This window comes from Microcaecilia unicolor, chromosome 2 (genome assembly GCF_901765095.1).
Source record: "Microcaecilia unicolor chromosome 2, aMicUni1.1, whole genome shotgun sequence".
Taxonomy (NCBI): Eukaryota; Metazoa; Chordata; class Amphibia; order Gymnophiona; family Siphonopidae; genus Microcaecilia; species Microcaecilia unicolor.
In genome coordinates, this window is record NC_044032.1 from 80,859,694 (window position 1) to 80,884,213 (window position 24,520).

Consider the following 24,520-nt stretch of genomic DNA (forward strand, 5'->3'; position numbering starts at 1 on the left):
TTTAACCCTGGAGCCTTCTCTTTGAAGATTTTCATCTATGCGGAATTAGGAAGTTACATCAGAGCGAAGGCTCTGAGGATCATCATCATCATTTATCATCATCATTTATTTATTTACTATACCGTTACTTATTGCTATAGCAAAATAGAACGGTTTACATAAAAGAAATAAAACATATAAAACACATATAATATCTAGGAAATCCAGTACTTAATAGGAAAGCACAGCAAACAAACCATAGAAGATCATAACTAATTAATAATAACAATTACAAACAATCTTGATGATGTGGAACTTGTGGTACAAACTTTAGTTAAGGAAAAGAATTTTACTTCAAGACGTCTGGAATATTTGGAAAATCAATCGAGGAGACTGACTTTGCATTTCATAAATTTTCCTAGATCGCCTTTGGTTTCCCCAATTCAAATGGCGAAGAAATATTTGATTGAGATCCTGGGAATGCCGGAGAACTCATTGCCACCCATAACTCGAGCTTTTTACCTTCAACCTGATTCTAAAAAATCAGAAAATTTACAAGTTCAGGGAGCAATGGATCTCACTACATTCCTAGAATCATCTCTTGAGGTTATAACACAAAGAATTACATTGCTTGTAACTTTTGCATTGGAAATGGATAGGGACTCAGTACTCAGACTTTCCCTAAGACACTTGGATACCATGTTTTTGGCTTCAAAGATTAGAGTTTTCCCTGACTTATCCAGGGAAACACAGAGGAGACTTAAGGCCTTTTTATTGCTACGGCCAAGGGTGGTAGCAATTGGGGCTGATTTTCTTCTGAAATTTCCCTGTATTTGCAGAGTAAAATTTCAACTTAAACAATATCAATTTTTTGACCCGAAACAGTTGGAGGATTTTTTAGTAAGTAGAGAAGAAGTAAATGTACAAGTTTAGTCACTTATGTAACACTGTGTGACAGGCTGGAGTAAACCACTTGGGAATGATACAGCTTTTTTGATTTAAAATGTTTAATAGTAAGTAGAGAATTTTTCTTATTTCTTGGATCTGTTCCTTATTGTTGTGGTGGATAGTTTAAAAATTAATGGAGTAATTAAGTTTATTTTTGTTTCCTTTTTGAAATATTGTGTAAATTTGTGTGTTATCAATCATAAATGATTATGTTTGTTTAAAACTAATAAAGAAATAAATTTAAAAAAAAAACAATCTTGATGACGATGATGCAAGCATGGTGCTGCTGCTAAAGACAAAAAAAATACAAAAAAAAACTTACTCTGTTCCAGCACAAATTAAGCTGTCCCAACTCCCCCAGCACATCTGAGGCGCAACCACAGCACACTGGTTGAAAAAGCTGAGATTGTCACAATTGTATCATCACAGTTCTATCAGCCCAGCACTAGGGAAAAATAAGTCATCATTTCTTTAAATCAGTTCCCTTATTTTCTAACTCCTGTTACTCTATCTTATCTATATGTTCCAACTATGTTTGCACCCTATGCTGTCTATTCAAATTTTGTATTGTGTAATGTGTTGACAATTTAAGTAGCATACTACATACTGTTATTTGAATTGCATATAGCCCATAGGTGAAATTCCTACTTTCAAATGGCAAAGCCACAGTAAAATACACTGTGTCTGCAAAATTCTCCCCAAATTTTGCATTAGCAGTAGATTTTCTTCCAGTTCATGGTAGAATCAACGAATTAGAAGTAATATTCACATATCATTTTTTAATAAATGCCCGGCACTTAGGAAGAAAAGCTCCAAGAGAAAAAAAAATCAAAGTTGCGACATACATTCAGCTTTTTTTATTCAGTCTCATTTTCATTCTATTAACTTAATTGCCTTTTCAGCTTTAATAAATAAAGCCCCATGGATTAACATCTTTGCTAAGAAAGATAGTATTATTTCAAATGAGTTTTCAAAGAGTTTAAATTAGATATTCAATAGTCAAGTGTAAGTATTTAATCTATTCTGCAAATCAGTTTGAGCTGAACTACAAGGATGTAATGACTGACTTTTAAAGGTCAAGCTGCGTGCATTGCTTTCCAACAATGGGGAAGTATCAAGAGCTTGCTTATTGTAATATACAGAAAGAGAGCTTGTGAGGATCTGCTGTGCTTTAATACATAATTTCATGCTGTGAAACATGCAATCAGTTCAATACAGGCTACAGGAGGAGAAAAAAGAAAAAGAAAGAAAATGTATGACAAGTAGAAAGCAAAAGGATTGCTCAATATACATTTCCAGGCTGCTTATATTAGAAATAGTTTGCCATTGATTATCAAACAACAGTCTTCATATTTGCTCTTTCAAAAGCATTTAAAAATATTACTATTTGGAAATATTTGAACTCCTCTCATTCAGTAATTAGTCGCGCAATTGCATGGTTGTAGAATAGGGTTGGTTACACATATATAGACCTTATTGACCTCCCAACCAGAAACAGTTTGACGTCTTCCCGTACTTACCTCAATCTACATCTCCCCAACTGCAAAGGTATTAAGTACAAATCCTTCCACGCATCCAATTTTTCCTTTTTAGATAGCTAGCTTTGGAATGCGCTACCAAGATCTATCCGTACTATTAACGGTCTTCTGCCCTTCAGAAAAGCACTGAAGACCCATCTCTTCAAGGTAGCCTACCCTAACGATCCAACCTAACCAAAACTTACCCATACGATTCTTATTGACAACAGTTATAGTCTGACCATGTTCCCATTATCCCTTCTGTTACTCCATATCCATTCCTTTCCATCTTTCTATGCCTTCCTTCCAACACTTTTCCTTTTGAACCCAATTCCTCCTATGTTTAACTTACTTTCCGTTAACCCCATTTGTTTTGCGTTTACCACAAACTGTATATTCTTCTTACGATTTTGTAATTATTTAAATTGTTACTATGTAAGCCGCATTGAGCCTGCCATGTGTGGGAAAGCGCGGGGTACAAATGTAATGAATAAATAAACATATATATATTAATTGGCTAATTGCTAAATTGTCAAAAAGTAGCAATAATCAGCCTTATCAAGTAATAATTGGAGCTAATTAGCATATATGCTTATAACTGCTTTATGTTATTATTCTATATACACCACACTTAATTTCTACAGTGCACAACTCTAAAGTGGATATGGACCTGGGAGGGGCATAGACAAGTCAGGGGTGTGCCCAGTAATTAGTCACTGTATTCTGGAATACTGTCATTTACGTGGTTAAATGCCAGTACTTAGGCGTGAACATTTAAACCAGCCTTTGCTTGGCGTAAATGCTCACGCCTAAAATTAGGCATGAAAATGCAAACAAGCTACTATTCTATAGCAGCAGTTCCACATGGAACTGCCATTATAGAGTTCATGCTTAGCACCCATCATTTTGGCTTTTAATTTTTGGTGCCATTTATTGAATCTACTCCTAAGTGTCTTAAATTTGTATTATTTAGTTCTTATAATTCTCCAATGATTATATTGGTCTTTCTTTGATTGTAAACTGCTTCGAACTGCTATTGTCAGAAGGAGGCCAGACCAATAACTAAGAAGAACCAGATAGGAGATTCAGTGCAGACCTGGTGTGTCACACAGCTATGATCAACCATACCAGAGAGATGATGAGAAAACATCTCAAACAGCATGTGCAACCAGTATGGTAGCTGCTGTTTGTGATGAAAAGGTGGGGCACCCTGAGCATTGCAAATGGTAAAAACAGCTGTAAGTTCATCTATGCAGGGACTTCTAACTGAGCACGCAATAGGAACCAATTTAGGGCAAACATATTTATATGTTTTGTGCAGAATATTTTAGCTTGCTTCAATTTGCTATAGAAATGGAATTTTTGACTGTTGGAGCACAACCCTAAATGCTGCCCTGGCCTAGGGAAGGAAGTTTAGATGCACAACACATGAACACTGTCCAAATTTGTATTGGGGGGGGGGGGGGGCAAGTGGAGATCCTAAGTGGAATTATAATTATATGAGAGAAGGGTTGAAGGTATGGGAAAAGTATGAGAGGAAGAGACTAACATGTCCTGTCCTGTTTACTGATGGTGGAGATGGGACAGTTAGACAAAGGTATGTTAATTGGAGTTTTACAGATTTAGAAAACTTTGTCAAAGTTTTACCCCCAATTGAGAAGGGAGTCTCAGCATGGATAGGGAAAGTACTGTAGAAAGTTTGATGGCAAGATACATCCTGGCACTGGGCGACATAAAAACCTTACTAGCCAAGATGATAGGTCATAGAATACAAGATATTCTTAATAATGCAGGATTAGATAGGGTGACCATCACCTCAACAGACTATGATGGCGCACTATTCGGTCCGCATGGACAGCATTAAGACAGATGTATCCAGATCTGAGATTTTCATAATATCACTAATAGACAACTTAAGGATGGTGAGGACCTATGTCAGTATATCAAATAATTACAAGACTTATGGTATGCAGAAGTAGGAACAAGATGGGACACCGTGGGAGCTTCCCTGATTCTTTTTTTCCATGTGATGAATCGAGGATTGCGTAAAGAAGTGCAGGCTAAATTGGAGGATATTGTAGGCACAGAAGCCAAACCATGGCCAGAGATAGTATTTTACATCAATCATTTCCTGAAACAGAAAGCAGAGGAGAGGGGAAGAGACAGAACAAGCACAGAGACCTAGAGAAGAATTTCCTATCCTCACAGATTGAACAGATTCAAACACAAATGGCTAACACACAGTTTAAATCAGATGGCAGATAACCCTCTAACTATGATAGGCAGCAACCAGGAGCCAGAAAGCCAATTCACTGCTGGAGCTGTGGAAGAACAGGACATATTAGTAGGGCGTGTACACAGTGGAAGTGGGATCTTGGCAATAATCAATTTCTCCAGTATAGGGGCAGGTGAAAAAGAGAAAAGCCCCTTCCCTCTATCGAACAAAACTGCAAGAACCACAAGATTTTCAGGAAAATCTCACTAATTGAGATATACATTACCCATGTCCGTAGAATTAGGAGGGGAGGTTGTAGCATCAAAATTTCTGTATGCTCCAGACTGACCTGTGAATCTCCTTGGAAGAGATTTATTAACTAAATTGAATCTAACCATCACATGTGCTCCAGGGAAAAGAAATGAGGAAGTAACCCAAGGACTACTAGTAGCAATTACTGAAATTGAAAAGGGTAGTATGGGGTTAGTGCTGCAGCCAACAGGAGCTGAACTTTTGACCCAGCATCTAGCAAACCACCTGGACATTAATGAATTCGAATTCACACCCTATAGAAAGTATAAACTGCAGCCTGTAGATGAAGATTTTGATACTGCAGATGTGGGAGAAGCTTATGCTCTAGAAGTGCTGGGACACTGTTACAAGGGGATTAAAATTGCACTATAGGGGTGTAGCCCAGTCACAGAAGAACTATGGGCAGGGATAATTTTTAGAGATTGGTATAAATATTTGGCAAGATTTGGTAGAAGACATACAGAGTCTTCACCCGACCATAGTCTGGATACCTGCAGGACAACTGAAGTAGTGAAGGTGGTCTGTGGGCAACATGTAACCTGATTGCAGGAAAATGAGAACTTGTTAGAATTGATAAAGAAATTTAAAGGGCTCTGTGCACATCCTGAGGACCATTTTAGGCAGAGCTCTTTCTGTTGAGGAGGACGTGAACATAAAATTGAAACAGGGTGTGATGGCCCTCGTACAAAACAGTATCACCTTTCTACAGCAGCAAAGGAGGGTATTAGAGATGAAATTGCAACCCTAGTCAAACATAGCATATTGTTCTGAACATTCAGTCCATATCACCAATATGTCCAGTACGTAAATCTAACAGAAAGTAGAGATTAGTCCAAGACCTGAGAGATTTGAATAAAGTAACTGAAACAGAATACCTGACCCCACACAATTGCGATTGCAAGGGGAAAGTAGAGACCGTAGGTACTTCTCAGTACTGGCTTTGACTAATGCCTTTTACTGCATTTCGCTTGGAGAACAATCTAGGCCATTCTTTGCATTCACGTTTGACAATATACTTGTAATAGTTTACCTCAGGAGTACTATGAGAGCCCTTCCATTTTCAACAAAATACTGAATCTAAACCTTAAGTCTATCTTTGGATCTTTGGTGCCTGAAGTACAGGTTTCAGTGTATGTGGATGATATTCTGATAGCTGCTCTAGACAATGTCCAATGTAGTACAGCTACTGATGCCATGTTACAGTGTCTGAAAGATAAGGGCTATAAGGTGAACTGGGTCAAATTGCAATATTGTCAGACTCAGGTTACATGTTTGGGCCACGCTTATTCTAGTGACTCCAGGTGTTTGGACCAAGCCAGAATAGGAAAATCAGCCCCCCCCCTCCCACCTCTGTCAGGCAACGTAGGGATGTATTGGGACTGTTGAAGTTTTGTAGGGACTGGGTACCAAATTATGCACATTACTCTAGGGCCTTGAGGAAACGCCTGAAGGGGAAAAGCCCCCAATTATGATGCAACTTTCTACCTTTTCACTGTCATTTATTGAATCTACTCCTAAGTGTCTTGAATTTGTATTTAGTTCTTATAATTCTCCAGTAACTGCATTGGTCTTTCTTTTGATTGTAAACTGCTTCAAACCTATATTGGGATTAAGCAGTTAATAACAGCCTGAGAAAAGATTAGATTAGGTTGTTTTTATCTAGTGAGGATTGATGTATTATATCTAGCGCTTCTGAGTTTAGATTTTAACGTAATGCAAGGTTCCACGTTAGGAGTCACCAACCAAGAAAGTGATCTCAGTGTCGTTGTTGATGATATGTTGAAATGTTCTGCTCAGTGTACTGTGGCGGCTAAGAATGCAAATAGAATATTAGGTATTATTAGGAAAGGAATGGAAAACAAAAGTGAGGATTTTATAATGCCTTTGTATCGGTCCATGGTGTGACCACATCTCGAATATTTATTCATTTCTGGTTGCCACATCTCAATAAAGATATGGTGGAATTAGAAAAGGTACAGAGAAGGGCGACAAAAATGATAAAGGGGATGGGACGACTTCTCTGTGAGGAAAGACTGAAGCATCCAGGGCTCTTCAGCTTGGAGAAGAGATGGCTGAGGGGAGATATGATAGAGGTCTATAAAATAATGAGTGGAGTGGAACGGGTAGACATGAATCGTTTATTTACCCCTTCCAAAAATACTAGGACTAAACTGGAAAAGTATCACTTCCTCTAGTACTCTCTCACCTATCCCCTGTCTTGTCTTATATCCTCTGCTGTTTTTGTGCCTTTTCCCCTATATTTCACTCACTTCCTTACTTCCCCTTTCCCATCCTCTGTACTCACCCTTTAACCCTCATCTACCCTACACTGCATCTCATCACCCTATCAGTCCCAGTTCCATCCTTGTCTCTCCTTCCTTCTCTTGCCTCCAAGACCATTCTTACCCTATACCCCATGTCCTATTGTCTCTCTTTCACCATCTTTTTAACCCCATTTCCACCCTCACTCAACCCCTTCAGAGATTCATCACTTTCTTACCATATCCCTCCCATCCTTTTTCAATGTCTCTCCTCCTCTCTCCAGTCTTCCAGGTCATTCATAATATGTCTCAATCTATACCCATAGCTTCCCCTTTTCTTGCTCCTCTTCTCTTCTCCCTCATGTTATACCCTCACTCTTTCTCCCAACCCATCAATATACCCTCACTCACATCTAAAACTGCCAAGTATTCACTATCCCTTCAAAATATCCACTTCATCTCTCCTATCCATAATTTCCTGCTCTGCTCCCCAACACTCTCTCATTCAACCATTAACTCATCTCATCTGCGCTGTTACCCTTTCCCCCACCTCATCCCCCTAGTCATATCTATCTTCTGATCTATCCCCCTCACCTTAGTCACCTTCTGCTATATTCCCCTTCTCCCCCTTCACCCCATAGTTCCATCCAATTTCTGCTCCCCTCCACCCACACCTCCTAGACCCATCTTCTACTCCATTCCCATCCTCCCCACCCACATCCATACCCCTAGCCCTATCTTCTGCTCCAACAACCTTTTGGTCCATTCCCCTCACCTCCACTCCACTGCTCTCCACCCACACCCCCTAGCCCCATCCATCTTCTGCTCCTTCACCCTCCCTCCCACCCTAGTTCCATCTATCTTCTGCTTTCCAGTATCTCCTATTTGACTTTTTTCTCTCTCCATGTTCCTTGTCATTCCCTCTGTCTCCTTATCTCTGCTGTCCATCACCTCCCCTCTGGGTCTCTGTTCCTGTCCCTATCCCCCCCCCCCCCCCATGTTCAGCATCTGCTCTCTGTGTCCCCATCCCTCCCCCTGTCCCCATGTTCCTCCCCTTCTTTCCCCTCCACCCACACCCCATAGCCCCATCCATCTTCTGTTCCTTCACCCTCCCTCCCACCCTAGTTCCATCTATCTTCTGCTTTCCAGTATCTCCTATTTGAATTTTTTCTCTCTCCATGTTCCTCGTCGTTCCCTCTGTCTCCTTATCTCTGCTGTCCATCACCTCCCCTCTGGGTCTCTGTTCCTGTCCCTATTCCCCCCCCCTATGTTCAGCATCTGCTCTCTGTGTCCCCATCCCTCCCCCTGTCTCCATGTTCCTCCCCCTTCTTTCCCCCTTTCACCTGCACTCCCATCCTAGGGGCAGCATCTCAAACTCTTCTCTCCCCTGCCCCATCCCCATGGTACTGAATCTGGCTCTCCCCCTCCACAGACTCAGTATTTTCCTCAATCTCCTTTCCCCCATGTGTTCCATCTTTCTCCCCTCATGGATCCAGCTTACCTTCCCCTGTGGTCTGGCATCTCTTCCTATCCTTTGGAGAAGGGTAGTTAGTGGGGTTCCTCAGGGGTCTGTGCTAGGACCGCTGCTTTTTAATATATTTATAAATGATTTAGAGATGGGAGTAACTAGCGAGGTAATTAAATTTGCTGATGACACAAAGTTATTCAAAGTTGTTAAATCGCGACAGGATTGTGAAAAATTACAAGAGGACCTTACGAGACTGGGCGGCTAAATGGCAGATGACGTTTAATGTGAGCAAGTGCAAGGTGATGCATGTGGGAAAAAAGAAGCCGAATTAAAGCTACGTCATGCAAGGTTCCACGTTAGGAGTTACGGACCAAGAAAGGGATCTGGGTGTCGCCGTCGATAATACGCTGAAACCTTCTGCTCAGTGTGCTACTGCAACTAGGAAAGCGAATAGAATGTTGGGTATTAGGAAAGGTATGGAAAACAGGTGTGAGGATGTTATAATGCCGTTGTATTGCTCCATGGTGTGACCGCACCTTGAGTATTGTGTTCAATTCTGGTCACCGCATCTCAAGAAAGATATAGTAGAATTGGAAAAGGTGCAGCGAAGGGCGACTAAAATGATAGCGGGGATGGGACGACTTCCCTATGAAGAAAGATTAAGGAGGCTAGGGCTATTCAGCTTGGAGAAGAGATGGCTGAGGGGAGACATGATAGAGGTATATAAAATAATGAGTGGAGTGGAACAGGTGGATGTCCAGCGTCTGTTCACACTTTCCAAAAATACCAGGACTAGGGTGCATGCGATGAAACTACAGTGTAGTAAATTTAAAACAAATCTGAGAAAATTTTTCACCCAACGTATAATTAAACTCTGGAATTCGTTGCCGGAGAAAGTGGTGAAGGCGGTTAGCTTAGCAGAGTTTAAAAAGGGGTTGGACAATTTCCTAAAGGACAAGTCCATAAACCGCTATTAAATGGACTTGGGAAAAATCCACAATTCCAGGAATAACATGTATAGAATGTTTGTACGTTTGGGAAGCTTGTCAGGTGCCCTTGGCCTGGATTGGCCGCTGTCGTGGACAGGATGCTGGGCTCGATGGACCCTTGGTCTTTTCCCAGTATGGCATTACTTATGTACTTTTCTCCTCTCCATCCACAGGATATCTCCCTAGTCCCTACCATTTTCTCTTCCCCATAGACAGGAAAACTGTACTGCTCTCCACCCCAACCCCCTCCAATTGGGATGGCCAGTATTGCTCTCCAACCCCAGAGGCCTGCATTGCAGGCTTCCCAACTTGCAGGCCGCTGGCAGCATCAGCAATGTAAGCACTGCCTTCTGCCTGCCCCAGAAGCCTTCTCTGTACAGCAGACTGCCTATGCAGGAACAGGAAGTGGCTGTACAGAGAAGTCTTCTGAGGCAGGCTGAAGGCAGCACTTATGTGGCTGATGCTGCTGGCGACTTGCATGTTTGGAGGCCTGCAGCATAGAGGGGTAATGGAAGAGGGAGAGATCCAGACCCCACGGGGGAGTGGAATAGAGAGATGCCATAACACTCACGGGGGAAAGGGGGTGTCACACTGCACCAAAATGAGGTGGCAAGCCATTTGGAGGGCTATGACCTCTTCCCCCCCCCCCCCCAAACAATACCCATGTATGTTCCCCAGTTTGTTAGCCTCCCTAATTTCTGATAACATTTTTGCATGAATCTGTTCATCCTGGCCAGGTGGACGGTAGTACATTCCTATCACTATTCTTTTTCCCCTTAACACATGGAATTTCTATTCATTCCAAGATGTGTTTTGGTCCTGCAGAACATTTAGTCTATTCAATTCAAGGCCCTCCTCAGCTTATATTACCCCTCCACCAATTCAATCTACCCAATCACTGCGATATAATTTGTACACTGGTATGACAGTGTCCCATTGGTTATCTTCCTTCCACCAGGTCTCAGCGATGCCTATTATATCTATCTTTTCAGTTAGTACAATATATTCTATATCTCCCATCTTATTTCTTAGGCTTCTAGCATTTGTATATAGACATTTCAAACAATGTTTGTTCCTATTTACAACTTGCTCAGCAGTTGACATGATAATTTGCAATTTTTAAAATCTGTCTGCTCATTATTTAAAGACACCTGGGTACTCATTTTCAAAGCACTTAGACTTACAAGTTCCATAGTAGCCTATAGAACTTTTTTTTAAGTCTATGTACTTTGAAAATGAGCCCCCTGGTCTACTAAGGTCACTATTGCAACCTTGGTATCAGGATGTCCTATCTTCTCTATTTTGGTGATATTTTTTAAAGATACCATGTTCTTTTGAGTGAGTTTAAAAGTTGCTCTATCTCCTTTTTAAATGTTGTTGCCAGCAGCCTGGTTCTACCCTGGTTAAGGTAGAGCCCATCTTTACAGAATAGGCTTCCCCTTCCCCAGAATGTTGCCTGGTTCCTAACAAATCTACAGACCTTCTCCCTGCACCATTGCCTCATCCAGGCATTGAGACTGTGGAGCTCTGCACGTCATTTGGGTACTGTGCGTAGAATGGGGAGTACTTCTGAAAATGCTACCCTGGAGGTTCTGGATTTCAGCTTTCAACATAAAAGCCTAAATTTGGGTTCCCTCCCTCATTTTCCTATGTCATTGATACCCATATGTACGAAGACAGCAAGCTCCTCCCAGCACTGAAGGAGTAAAAACTCCATGGGTCAGATCAATGGAACCGTGGATGTTTTTCTGTGCCGCAGGCGCAATGCTTTTGACTTGCATTTGTATTGATTTTCAAAAACTGACAGAGGTTTTAGCTACCAGCTGACTTTGGAATTCCAATTCATTTGCACTCATGCAAGTAATTACGGCATCACAGTGAGTGTATTTGCCTCCTAACGTAGGCACCATTTGTGCCAAAACACAGCTGTGTCAGGTGCTTTTGTGTAGATCACTGATGCTGTTAATAAAAGTCTGTTTTGCTTCTGTCACACGTGTGTTACACTTTTGCTTTGTGTCCTCCCTAGCACTGTCTAAAAGTTTATCTGGGTGGTGCTTGAGGTCCGCCACCTTCGAACCAGGCAGGCAAGTGATCAAGCGATCCTCATATCCACCAGCCACCCAGCTATCTACATGCCTAATAATCAATTTCCAACTACAATGACCATCCAAACCCTTCTCTCCTAGGCAGAAACCCCTGGAGACACATCCTCGGTGCGAGAGGATATTGCATCCCCTGGAGGGCAGGTCCTAGCTACAGGATCACTTCCTGCCTCTCCACAGTGATGCTTTCCTTTCAGGAGACCTTTCTCCTCTATGGCAGCACAGAGGTTGCCAGAATGGAGATGAGACTTCTCTACTATACTAATGCTTTGCTGCTTATGCAATGTGCATGGAAAAGAATGCAAACTGCATTTAAAATTTATGAATCAGTGTTGCTGGCTTATTAACTGTTAGGTGTGAAACTGTCTTGTTTATGAGTGCTGTAAAATTTCTTTGTCTCGCGTTATCCTTGTTTCTACTATAGTGATACAGGATTGCATTCCAGATCCTCATAATTTAGAATATTGTATTTGCATGTGATTGTGTAGCCTGAGTTAGAAGTAATGTGTATTTTTCATTGAATCTGCCTGTTAAAGGAATGTGTTACCGGACTGAGATTGCTCTTTCTTCCTAAACTTCTGGGAAAAGTAGTTGCCATCACTATCTCTAAATTGTCTTTTGAAAAGCAGGGGCTTCGGCTTTTTTCTAGGGCAAAGAAGCAAAAAGAGGATCTTCTGTCTCCCTTGTCAATAATTGGGATTATATCTCCCTTGTCATTTAAACTTCAATAATTGGGATTATGTAACCTTTAATTGTATGTTTATATACTGGACAGAAGTAAAAGCTGAGGTAGTGCCATCTAATTGATAGTCTCTCCTCAGTTTTTAATCCCTGTTACCTGTGCTGTGTGTGAATGGAGTTTTATGCTGTCCTTTGTTCTGGCTTGATTACAGTCTGGCTATGAATAGCTTTAATTAAGTCCTTTGATCTCTGCCTTGCCATAAAGTAAATAGAGTGAGTATATTTGAATATTTGAGGTGGTAGCCAATTGTAACTGTGATTGAATGTTGTAGAATTAATTTAATGTCCTTACTAAATTTGGCTCAAGTCCAAATATTGTTACAACCTTGCTTTGATTTTTAAATGAGAAAAAGGGAATTCACACTGAACTGACTTAAATATTATTTGTTTGAAACATGTATAGCATTAGCAATAGACCTTAATCTTTATCTTGCTTTGATAACTCATACCATTTGTTTCAAGGGAATGTGAGTAATTGTAAGTTGCATTGTAAGTTTTTTTTTCAATATTGCTGTTCTAGAAATGAAATGGTATCTTAAAGTAAACCTTTTCTTTGTATTTCAGCTTAGAATTAAGGTTGCAGTTTGCATCCTGCTTTTAGTGACAGGAAAAGATAACCAAGAATCGTAGCCCTGAGTACTGATAGAGGTCTTTTGGAAAATATTAATTAATTCATTTATTTGCTTTTATGAAATTATACATTTTGCATAATACATAAAGGAAAAAGTAAGAATACATTATCCAAAAGAAGAAATAGATGACAATCCTCATTAAACTCAATATAGTACACATCAAGGGAAAAACGAAGATCTCAAATTATGATAACCAAAAAAGAAAGGAGAAAATATACAAAATTTTCCCTACAACCTTGGAGACAATTCATATTCACAGAACTGAAAAAACCCCTATCATATCCATTATACAGCTCTATGTTTCTGCAAAAATTTCTTAAGATGTCCATCTTGAGTAAAGTGGGGTGGTAGCTGCATTAGTCTACTTTTAAAGGTAATAAATAGAAAAAAATCTAAACGCAGAAAAGAAAATAAGATGATACCTTTTTGTATTGGACTAACAATACATTTTTCGATTAGCTTTTGAAGGTATCCCTTCTTCAGATCAGAAAAAAGGAAATGTTGACAAATATCAGAATATATAAGCGAAACACAAAAGCATTCCAACGACTGTCACGGGAAGAGGGTGGGGTGGGGTGAGTTAGGTGAAAAGCAGGGAGAGCTGGGTGGGTGAGAAACAGGTAGGCTGATAAGAGGGTGACAAAGCAGTATAATTTTATGATTTATAGTGGGATAGAAAGCCCAGATCTATGTTAAGTCCTGTCTGGTGGGTGTCAAAATATTTAATCATTTTGAGTTCAGCGGTCTCACGTTCCCGGATTGTCTTAAAATTTCATTTTAGTATTCTCACCATATCATTGATGCACTGTTCTGGTTTTGTATAGATCCAAGAAAACAGCAAGGCAGACGATCCGCAAACTCCAAGATGGAAGACAACACAGCAGATCAGTAGAAAATCAAAAATAGATTTTATTGATAAAAAACATCTAAAATATCTAAAATAAAATGCCCAACACAAGCCGTGTTTTGCCCAGCTGGGCTGCGTCAGGGGATATAAAACAAATGAGACAACGAATAAATCAAAGACAATAAATTAAAGTACGCAAATTACTACTACTACTACTACTACTATTTAGCATTTCTATAGCGCTACAAGGCATACACAGCGCTGTACAAACATAGAAGAAAGACAGTCCCTGCTCAAAGAGCTTACAATCTAATAGACAAAAAATAAATAAAGTAAGCAAATCAAATCAATTAATGTGAAGGGGAAGGAAGAGAGGAGGGTAGGTGGAGGCGAGTGGTTACAAGTGGTTACGAGTCAAAAGCAATGTTAAAGAGGTGGGTTTTCAGTCTAGATTTAAAGGTGGCCAAGGATGGGGCAAGACGTAGGGGCTCAGGAAGTTTATTCCAGGCGTAGGGTGCAGCGAGACAGAAGGCGCGAAGTCTGGAGTTGGCAGTAGTGGAGAAGGGAACAGATAAGTAGGATTTATCCATGGAGCGGAATGCACGGGAAGGGGTGTAGGGAAGGACGAGTGTGGAGAGATACTGGGGAGCAGCAGAGTGAATACATTTATAGGTTAGTAGAAGAAGTTTGAACAGGATGCAAAAACGGATAGGGAGCCAGTGAAGGGTCTTGAGGAGAGGGGTAGTATGAGTAAAGCGACCCTGGCGGAAGATGAGACGGGCAGCAGAGTTTTGAACCGACTGGAGAGGGGAGAGGTGACTAAGTGGGAGGCCAGCAAGAAGCAGATTGCAGTAGTCTAAACGAGAGGTGACAAGGGTGTGGATGAGGGTTTTGGTAGAGTGCTCGGAAAGAAAGGGGCGGATTTTATGGATGTTGTAAAGAAAGAAACGACAGGTCTTGGCGGTCTGCTGGATATGAGCAGAGAAGGAGAGAGAAGAGTCAAAGATGACCCCAAGGTTTCGAGCTGAGGAGACAGGGAGAATGAGAGAGCCATCAACAGAAATAGAAAACGGGGGGAGCGGGGAGGTGGGTTTGGGGGGGAAAATGAGAAGCTCGGTTTTGGTCATATTTAATTTCAGGTGGCGTTGAGACATCCAGGCAGCAATGTCAGACAAGCACGCTGAAACTTTGGTTTGGATGCAAGGTGAGATATCAGGGGTAGAAAGGTAGATTTGGGAGTCATCAGCATAGAGATGGTAGGAAAAGCCATGGGATGAGATTAATGAACCAAGGGAAGAAGTGTAGATAGAAAAGAGGAGGGGACCAAGAACAGAACCCTGAGGTACGCCGACAGGCAGAGGAATAGAAGTAGAAGAGGATCCACCAGAGTGAACACTAAAGGTGCGGAGGGAGAGGTAGGAAGAGAACCAGGAAAGGACAGAGCCCTGGAATCCAAGTGAGGACAGGGTATCGAGAAGTATGTTGTGATCGACAGTGTCAAAAGCAGCGGAAAGATCAAGAAGAATGAGGATGGAATATTGACCTCTGGATTTAGCCAGTAATAGGTCATTGGAGACTTTAGTAAGCGCAGTTTCGGTTGAGTGGAGAGGGCGAAAACCAGATTGTAATGGGTCAAGAATAGCATGTGAGGAGAGAAAATCAAGGCAGCGGCGGTGAACAGCACGCTCAAGTAATTTGGAGAGAAAAGGAAGGAGGGAGATGGGTCGGTAATTAGAAGGACAAGTAGGGTCAAGTGAAGGCTTCTTAAGGAGAGGTGTGACCACAGCATGTTTAAAGGCAGCAGGGACAGTCGCAGTGGAAAGTGAGAGATTGAGAATGTGACAGATAAAAGGAATAAGAGTAGGAGAGATGGCATTAAGAAGGTGGGTGGGAATGGGATCAGAGGAACAGGTGGTACATTTTGAGGAAGAAAGGAGAAGTGTAGTTTCCTCAATAGTAACTTCAGGAAAGGAGGAAAGGGAATGAGGGGAAGGAGAGAGAGGGGAACGGACTAGTGGAGGGAGAGCTGGTGAGGTAGAGAAAGCAAGGTTTATCTTTTGAACCTTGTTGTGAAAGAATTCAGCAAGGGTCTGAGGAGATAATGAAGGGGGAGTTGGGGGAGGGGGCACCTTGAGGAGAGAGTTCAATGTGGTGAAGAGAAGTCGAGGATTAGAGCCAAGAGAGTTGGTCAGTTGGATATAATAATCCTGTTTGGCATGTAAAAGAGCAGATTGGAAGGAGGTCAGCATGAACTTAAAGTGTAAGAAATCAGCAAGGGCCCGAGATTTCCGCCAGAGGCGTTCGGCGGAGCGGGTACAGGAACGTAGGTAGCGGATATTAGAATTCAGCCAAGGTTGGGGTTTTGTACGCCTTACAGGACGGGTCATCAAAGGTGCAACAGTGTCTAAGGCAGAGGATAGAGTATTGTTGTAAGAAGAAACAGCCTCGTTGACAGACGTGGATGGTGCCACAGTAGAGAGGAGGTTTGAAACATGGGAGGATAGAGATGAAGGGTCAATATCGTGAAGATTCCTAGATAAATTAGATAGGATAGGACGGGACTGGGAGGGAGGAGATTTAAGTGTGAAAGTTATAAGATGGTGATCAGAGGAGGGATGATCAGAGGCAAGGAAACTAGAAGGTGAACAGTTGGAGGAGAAGATGAGATCAAGACAGTGACCATTTTGATAAGTGGGGGAGGTGGAGCATAGTTGGAGATTAAAGGATGACGTTAAAACGAGTAACTTGGAAATATAGGAGTTGGAAGGATCATTAGCAGGAATATTAAAGTCACCAAGGATGAGAGAGGGGGAGGAAGGATCATGGAAGAAGGCAAGCCAGGCGTCAAAGTCACTGAGAAAGGATGAAAGGGACTTATCAGGGGGACGATAAATGACCGCTATTCGAAGAGGCAGAGGAGAGAAAAGGCGGATAGAGTGGACTTCAAAGGAGGAAAAACAGTGAGATTGAGGTGGTGAGATTGAATAAGTGAAAACGTAATAATGAAAACTAAACTCTGCTAATAATACAACACCATAATAACGACATAACTTAAAACAATGTGTACATATGCACATATAATGTAAATCTTTCCATGCCAAAATAAAGGTAAAATATCACTAAAAAAATTGTGACTAAAAGGAATACTTAAATTTTCAAATTTCAAACAGATAAAATATCCACATAAAACAATACATAAAATGTATAATCCATAATATATAGTAAAACAAAATAACATATTTCAAAATTATCAAACCAATACATATAGATTGTGCAATTCATAATATACAATGAAATATAGTTCATAACAGAATTATACAGATGTGTGTATAAATTAATAACAGACACCCACCTATTTGATGGTCCTTATTATCAAAGCCTATAACTGTGCATACCAGTACATATGACTAAAAAATGAAATAAAAGTAAATCAAAACAAAAATAAGCATGAATAAATATGAAATATGGATGATATAAAAGAATGTTCGTGTAACAAAACTCGCATGTCCAGGAAATAAAATATGTATCTTCTCCAACGCGAGATTAAAAACAGCACAAACTAAATAACTCTACCGGATGATGACTTAGATCAGATAAAGGGGAAACAAAGAGTGAACACACTCACTCCTCTACTGCCTACATTTAGATGTACAAGCTAAGATAGCGACTTTTGACAACGCATACAATGAGCCTCAAGTGAATTCAAAGGAACCCCGAATGATGAACAGAAAACAAAAAATACAAACCTTACTGAACATATTCACTCCTCTACTGCCTACATTTAGATTTACAAGCTATGTGTTAAGCCCCGATTAGCATGCATTTGCATGCTACTTGCGGTAAGAGCCCTCGAGTGGGGCAGGAGCCAGCATGCCTTGAGCACAAGCACTCAAGGCCCCACACCTACAAGCCGTGTGATGCCTCTTCTTAAGCAGATTGTAGTGTCACCGCCCTGTTAAACAAATAAGCAGCTCACAGGGGAGGGAATCAAGGAAGGAAAATTGTGGGGATGCCATGACACCTGTGGCTTCCCCCATTCCAAAACCTAAGCTGCTTAATCTCCTGTTTATTTCTGTCTCCAAAATAAAACTAAATTAAAATTGTGGCCTCACTACTTAATTGGTGGCACTTACACATGTAGGTTTATAAAATGGATTAACTACTTGTGAGAGAGGGGCCACTTATATGTGGAACTTACAAAAAAATCATCACTGATGTGGAACTGATGATATTCCTAAGTGGAAGCTGCTGGGTTCATGCTGTTCATTTAAAATGGCTGCTCTTGCTGTATATGCTGTCAAATACACTACTGCAGGTATTTTAGAAAGGGCTCTGCACCATTGGCTTAGCCTTGTTGAAATGAGCACATCCCGACCTAGATGTCTCAGTTTCAGTCACTATGTTCTATGTAAAATGGGCCTTAATATCTATTTTCATATTCAACTGGAAACCAATAAAGCTGATTTAAAGCTGGGGTTATTTAATCAAATTTTTGATCCATTCAGTATAAGCTTTGCAGTTGCATTTTTAAATAACTGCAGTGATTTTAAGAGTTGAGACAGGCAGTTCATAGAAAATCACATTACAGTACATTAATCCAGATATGGATTTATTACTGTCTGAAACACTGTACAACAAGCCTCCTCATCCAGTAATGGGCAAAAATGACACAGAACTTGCATTTTATAAAATGCTGTTTGTATAATTATGTTAAAATGTGAATGCAGAGTTAACTGCTGATCCAGGACTATTGCCCAGATAAAAATCACTTTCTTAACTGATAGCTCCACTACTTTTAGCATTGTTAGGGGAACAAACAATATTCATCAAGAAATAAATAATAGCTCACTATTCTTGTAATTCAGTGACAACTCATGTTAGGATAGCAATTCTGTCATGGCACAAAAATATTCATATACAGCTGTGTTCTGAATTCCATCCACAATAGAAAATGGGGCATATTTCATTATCTAACTCTCTAAAAGGAGTTTGCAAAATTTATAGTTAGTTTGTGAGTGTCCCTTTAATTGTGGAAAAACCTCCACTTTAAATATATTACAAAACAATTGAAACCTCAAACCTCCAAACAGGAAAAATACAAATGTATTTACTATATCCTTGTTATCTCAGGAGTAGGTTAATATCATTGGTTCCCTAAGAAGGAAAAAGAGAAAAAAAACCCAGACGCAAAAAAAACCTCATATTTAATGAGAAAAAGCGAATGAGATGAAAATCTCTTACCTTCTTTTTTTATAACTAATAAAGGGACACCCACCCCAAACTAAACTATCACAGACTAATCCCAGCCCAAAGCGAGGGGGTTTAACATAATGCCTCTTTAATGAACTCTATGGATTGTTGTGCTCTCCTGTAAGGTTTTTTTTTTCCGTAGGTAGCCCCCATTTTTTTGTATGTTTTGGGCTGGGATTAGTCTGTGATAGTTTAGTTTGGGGCGGGTGTCCCTTTATTACTTATAAAAAAGAAGGTAAGAGAGTTTTTCATCTCATTCGCTTTCTCATTAAATATGAGGTTTTTTTTGCGTCTGGTTTTTTTTTCTCTTTTTCCTTCTTAGGGAACCAATGATATTAACCTACTGCTGAGATAACAAGGATATAGTAAATACATTTGTATTTTTCCTGTTTGGAGGTTTGAGGTTTCAATTGTTTTGTAATATATTTAAAGTGGAGGTTTTTCCACAATTAAAGGGACACTCACAAACTAACTAACTATAAATTTTGCAAACTCCTTTTAGAGAGTTAGACTATTTCAATAGCGTTTGTTTTCTCCTGCTAAATATTAGCATATTTCATTATGTCATCACTTAGGACAGAATTCTACAAATGGTCCATAAAAATCGGAATCAAACAAAATAGTACTATGAGCTATTCTATAAATGGCATTTAAAGTTAGGCACCATTTCTAGTATAGTGCTTAGTGCGGGGAACCATGATTACATTTAGGTGCGACCATTTACACCAACTAAATCTTGATGGAAATCCCTGCACCTAAATTAGGTGTGGATCCCCATTATTCTATAACGTGTAAATTAAAGGAACTCTAATCTGCCCATGACCCATTCATGGCTGCACAGGACCTTCACAGAAAATATTGTGTAGATCCTGTAGCTAAATTTTAATTGAATCCAATTAGCACCAATAATTAAGATCTAAATTATCAGCGCTAATTGACTTGTTATTCAATTAAATTGTGTGTGCTAATTAGGCATGTACCCAAATTGACATGCACAATTTTTAGTGTTTTTCAAATAGAATTTGGGGGATAATGGCTATAAATAAATAATGAATAATACGGGCAGCATCTACCCTTGTGGAACCCCCTTGGTCAATTATACTCAAAATTGTATTGTCAGTGCTAGGGGCATAGCTACAGGAGGCCTTGGGGGCCCAGCCCCCAATCTTGTTGCAGGCTTCCCCTCCCCAGTTGTATTCAGACATCCCTTTCCTCCACCCACCTGCAACCCAGCATCCATAGGCATCACTATGAGGGTTAAAATACCCCCCTCCCCATCATAGACACCTGAACGGTATAAGAGGCTTGCCTCCTCAGCCCCAACAATGATCTTCTGCACTGCTCTCCCACTGCTACCCTCCTCGCCGCTGGAACAAGTAAGGTGATTCAATTTTCAGATGACACAAAACTATTCAGTTGTCAAAACACATGTGGATTGTGAGAAATTGCAGGAAGACCTTAGGAAACTGGAAGACTGGGCATCCAAATGGCAGATGAAATTCAAAGTGGACAAACGGAAAGTGATGCACAATGGGAAGAATAATTTGAATCATAGTTACCTAATGCTAGGGTCCACCTTAGGAGTCAGTACTCAAGAAAAAGAACTAGGTGTCATTTTGTACACAACACACTTAAATCTCCTGCTCAGTGTGTGGTGGTGACCATAAAAGCAAACAGGATGCTAGGAATTATTAGGAAAGTGATGCAAAATAAGACCAAGAATGCTCTGTATTGCTCCATGGTGCGACCTCACTTTGAGTATTGCATTCAATTCTGGTCACCGTATCTCAAAAAAGATATAGCGGAATTAGAAAAGGTTCAAAGAAGAGTGACTAAAATGATAAAGGCGATGGAACTCTTCTCGTATGAGGAAAGGCTAAAGAGGTTAGGGCTCTTCAGCTTGGAAAAGAAATGGCTGAGGGGGGATATGACTGAGGTCTATAAAATCCTGAGTGGTGTAGAACGTGTAGGAGTGAATCGATTTTTCACGCTTTCAAAAAGTAGAAAGACCAGGGGACACGTAATGAAATTACATGGAAATACTTTTAAAACAAATGAGGAAATATTTTTTCACTCAGAAAATAGTTAAGCTCTGGTACTCGCTGCCAGAGGATACGGTAACAGCAGTTATTGGTTTCTGGGTTTTAAAAGTATGTACAAGTTCTTGGAGGAAATGTTCATAGTTTGTTATTGAGATGGCCATAGTGGAAGCCACTTCTTGCCCCAGAATTGGTAGCATGGAATGCTGCTACTAATTTTATTTATGCCAGGTACTTGTGACCTGGATTGGCAACTGTTGGAAGCAGGATACTGGGCTAGATAGACCATTGGTCTGACTCAGTATGGCTATTTTTATGTTTTTGTGTTCTTATGTTCTAATTCTTTTGGAAATTAGCAGTGGCGTAGCAAGGGCGGGGCGGTGGGGGCGGTCCGCCCCGGGTGCAACCGGTAGGGGGGTGTCGCAGTGTCGCCGTCGAGTTCCCTTCCCCCACTTATTCCATGCTCGCGGGGCCGTCGCGCACCTTCCACTTCCGGTCTTCAGCGACGTACTGCTGTTTGCTGCCTTGCTCACAGCGGGTTGAGCCAACGCTGTTCGAGGAGGAGGAGCTGGCCCTTTGGGGCATCGACGAGATGGACATGGAGCCCTGATGCTGAATGAACTACCAGCAGCACCGCGAGGCCGAGGAGATGCTGAACAACGTGGAGGTGGGAACAATGGCCTCATGGCTGCTGGCGCTCTTGGCAGCTGCGGACCTGGGCGCTGTTCGAGGATCCCTACTTTTTCTGGGCGGCCAGGGTGAGTGAAGGAACGGGGGGGGGGGGGGAGAAGCAGTATCAGATGAGAGGAGCAGTGCACCGAGCAGTGGGGAAGGGTTAGGGATTCCTGCTGTTTATGCACAGGAAATAAAGACGGGGATTTCAGGTCCTGTGTATGTCTTCTTAGATAGGCTATCTATATATGAAGGTGCTATTGATATTTTCATCAAAATATTTTTAATATTTCATCTCTGTTATATGGTGATTTTGAATGGAATTCTGGTTTTGATTGTGTTTATTTTTATTTTATTGCATTTCCGATTACTATTATTTTAAATAGGAACTTTTTTTTGGACTTTTCACATAGGCACCTTGTTATAACATCAGCCCCATGATTATTGCTAAAAATATTTTTTTCATGTGGGGAGGGGGGGGGAATGTTAAAAAAAGGTCGGCCCCGGGTGTCATGTATGCTAGCTACGCCACTGGAAATTAGGTAACCAATATATTTATTGTACAAGTATGAATTAAAACGGTAAATAATTTAGTATTAATATATGTCTGAGACATCAAAGTACAAGAATCAATTAAAGTTTCTTTAAAACACTAAAAGCTGTATTTTAACACCACAGCTATGTGGAAACTTCTCCTAAATAAAGTGCTAAATGGACTTCTGGTATGCAGTGGAGCTGAGCAGACATGTGTGTCAGGAGATCCTGCTTACCCCGATCGAATTGCTGGTGGAAACCCAGCCCTAAGCGCTCTTACCTGCATCTCTTTCTAGAAAAGCTACACCTGGTTTTTTGGGGTGAGCTTTTGAGTTCTGCTAGCTTGGGGCTGGGGATGCCGCTAAAAACACCCAGGCAACCACGTGAAAAAAACTCAGCCAGCATCTCCCGAGGTGGCACAGGGAATGGACAGTCAAGCTGTTGTGCTTACTGGCAAATTTGCCCAGGAGATCTCCCAGCTGGTGTGTGCATCTTTGGAAGAAAAACTGAACAAGATGCATTCCAGCATTGAGGAAATCCAAGTACAATTTGATGAACATTCTTGGTGATTGGATGAAGTGGAGACTTGGGTCTCGGTGCAGGAAGATCTTACTGGAGGGCCAAGTCGAGAGGCTGAGGGCAGAAAACGTCCGACTCCAGTAGCCTTTGGAGGACCAGGACAATAGGATCCAGTGGAACAACATTCGCCTGATTGGTTTGCCTTAGGGATTTACTGATGGCGACCTGTCATCCATCTTTATGGAAGGTCTTACAGCTCCCACTACATGTGAGAGACCCCATCACCTTGGCTTGCCGCATGTACCGGACGTAAGAGCTAGGCCATTAATTGACAAGATTATGAATTGGACCGGCAAGGAGTGCCTATGTGGGCATATTGTTGCCATGATCCATTGGAACAGCGGACACAAGCTTTTACTTATTGTCCTCTTGTGGCACAACAGCACAAGGCCATGGCACCCATGTGCTCTGAATTCCATAATAGGAAAATTCTTTTTTCATTGTTGTTTTCTGCCAAATTGTGGGTCCGCCATGATAGCAAGGTCCTGTATTTGAACTCAGTAGAGGAGGCCCACCAATTCCTTGAAAACATTTCTCCTCCCCCCCCCCCCCCCCCCCCACATGAAGTGGGGACTCTGTTGTACTGGTTCTTTTTACTTAATGACCCTCATGATTACTTTTCAGATCATTTTTGGACTGTAGGATCCATGATATCTCCTGCTCTTGACTGTACAAATGGACATTCATGCATACTACCTAATGGATTCACTGTAGATTTGAGATTAGTTTTTTTTTTTTTTGTATGTGGTGTCTTTCTGGGGTAATAGAGCTAGTGTGCAAAGTGGGTGTGTGTAGGAGTGTTTAAGATGAGTGAGTGTCTGTTCTGGGTTTGGAAGGGTATCTGAAACGTTAATCTGGGGGATGCATACCAGTTGGAAATTTATACTAAGTCTGTTGGGACTGGGGATGTTTTTTTGATGCTGTGAAATGGGTTTGGAATGAGGCAGAGGGCTGTGGAGGGAGGGGAGAGGATAACCACTTCCATGGACATTTGGGGGTATTTTACTATAATTTTGGGTTCTGTCTGTATATGAGAGCTAAGGGCTTGGATTGCCAAGGCATTTCATAGGGTCCCTGGGGAGGCTTGGCTCTAGGGATCAACATGGGAATCATGTTTGTCTTTTATGAATTGTTATTGTACTCATATAATATTGCAGGGAGTAAAGATCATTTCCTGGAACGTGGGAGGAATTACCTCCCCGGTCAAACGTTCCAAGATACTATCTATCTTGAACTGATTAAAGGCAGATGTGGCATGTTTACAGGAAATGAAACTCAGAGACAGAACATATTTAGCTGAAACGCTTCTGGGTGGGAGAGGTGTTTAGCTTATCCTCAAGGGGGGGGGGGGGTGCCGTGCTGGAGTGGCAATTTTATTCCACAAGCCCTTTAATATTTGGCCATTTTTTATTATTTCAATTGCTTTTACAGGTCA

General features: G+C 41.1%; 1 protein-coding gene across 1 annotated transcript in view; it reads right to left on the reverse strand.

Moving 5' to 3' along the window:
- PLCXD3 (phosphatidylinositol specific phospholipase C X domain containing 3) overlaps positions 1-24,520 on the reverse strand; it is a 217,050-nt gene that overhangs the window by 17,150 nt on the left and 175,380 nt on the right. The gene's annotated exons all lie outside the window — the stretch shown is intronic.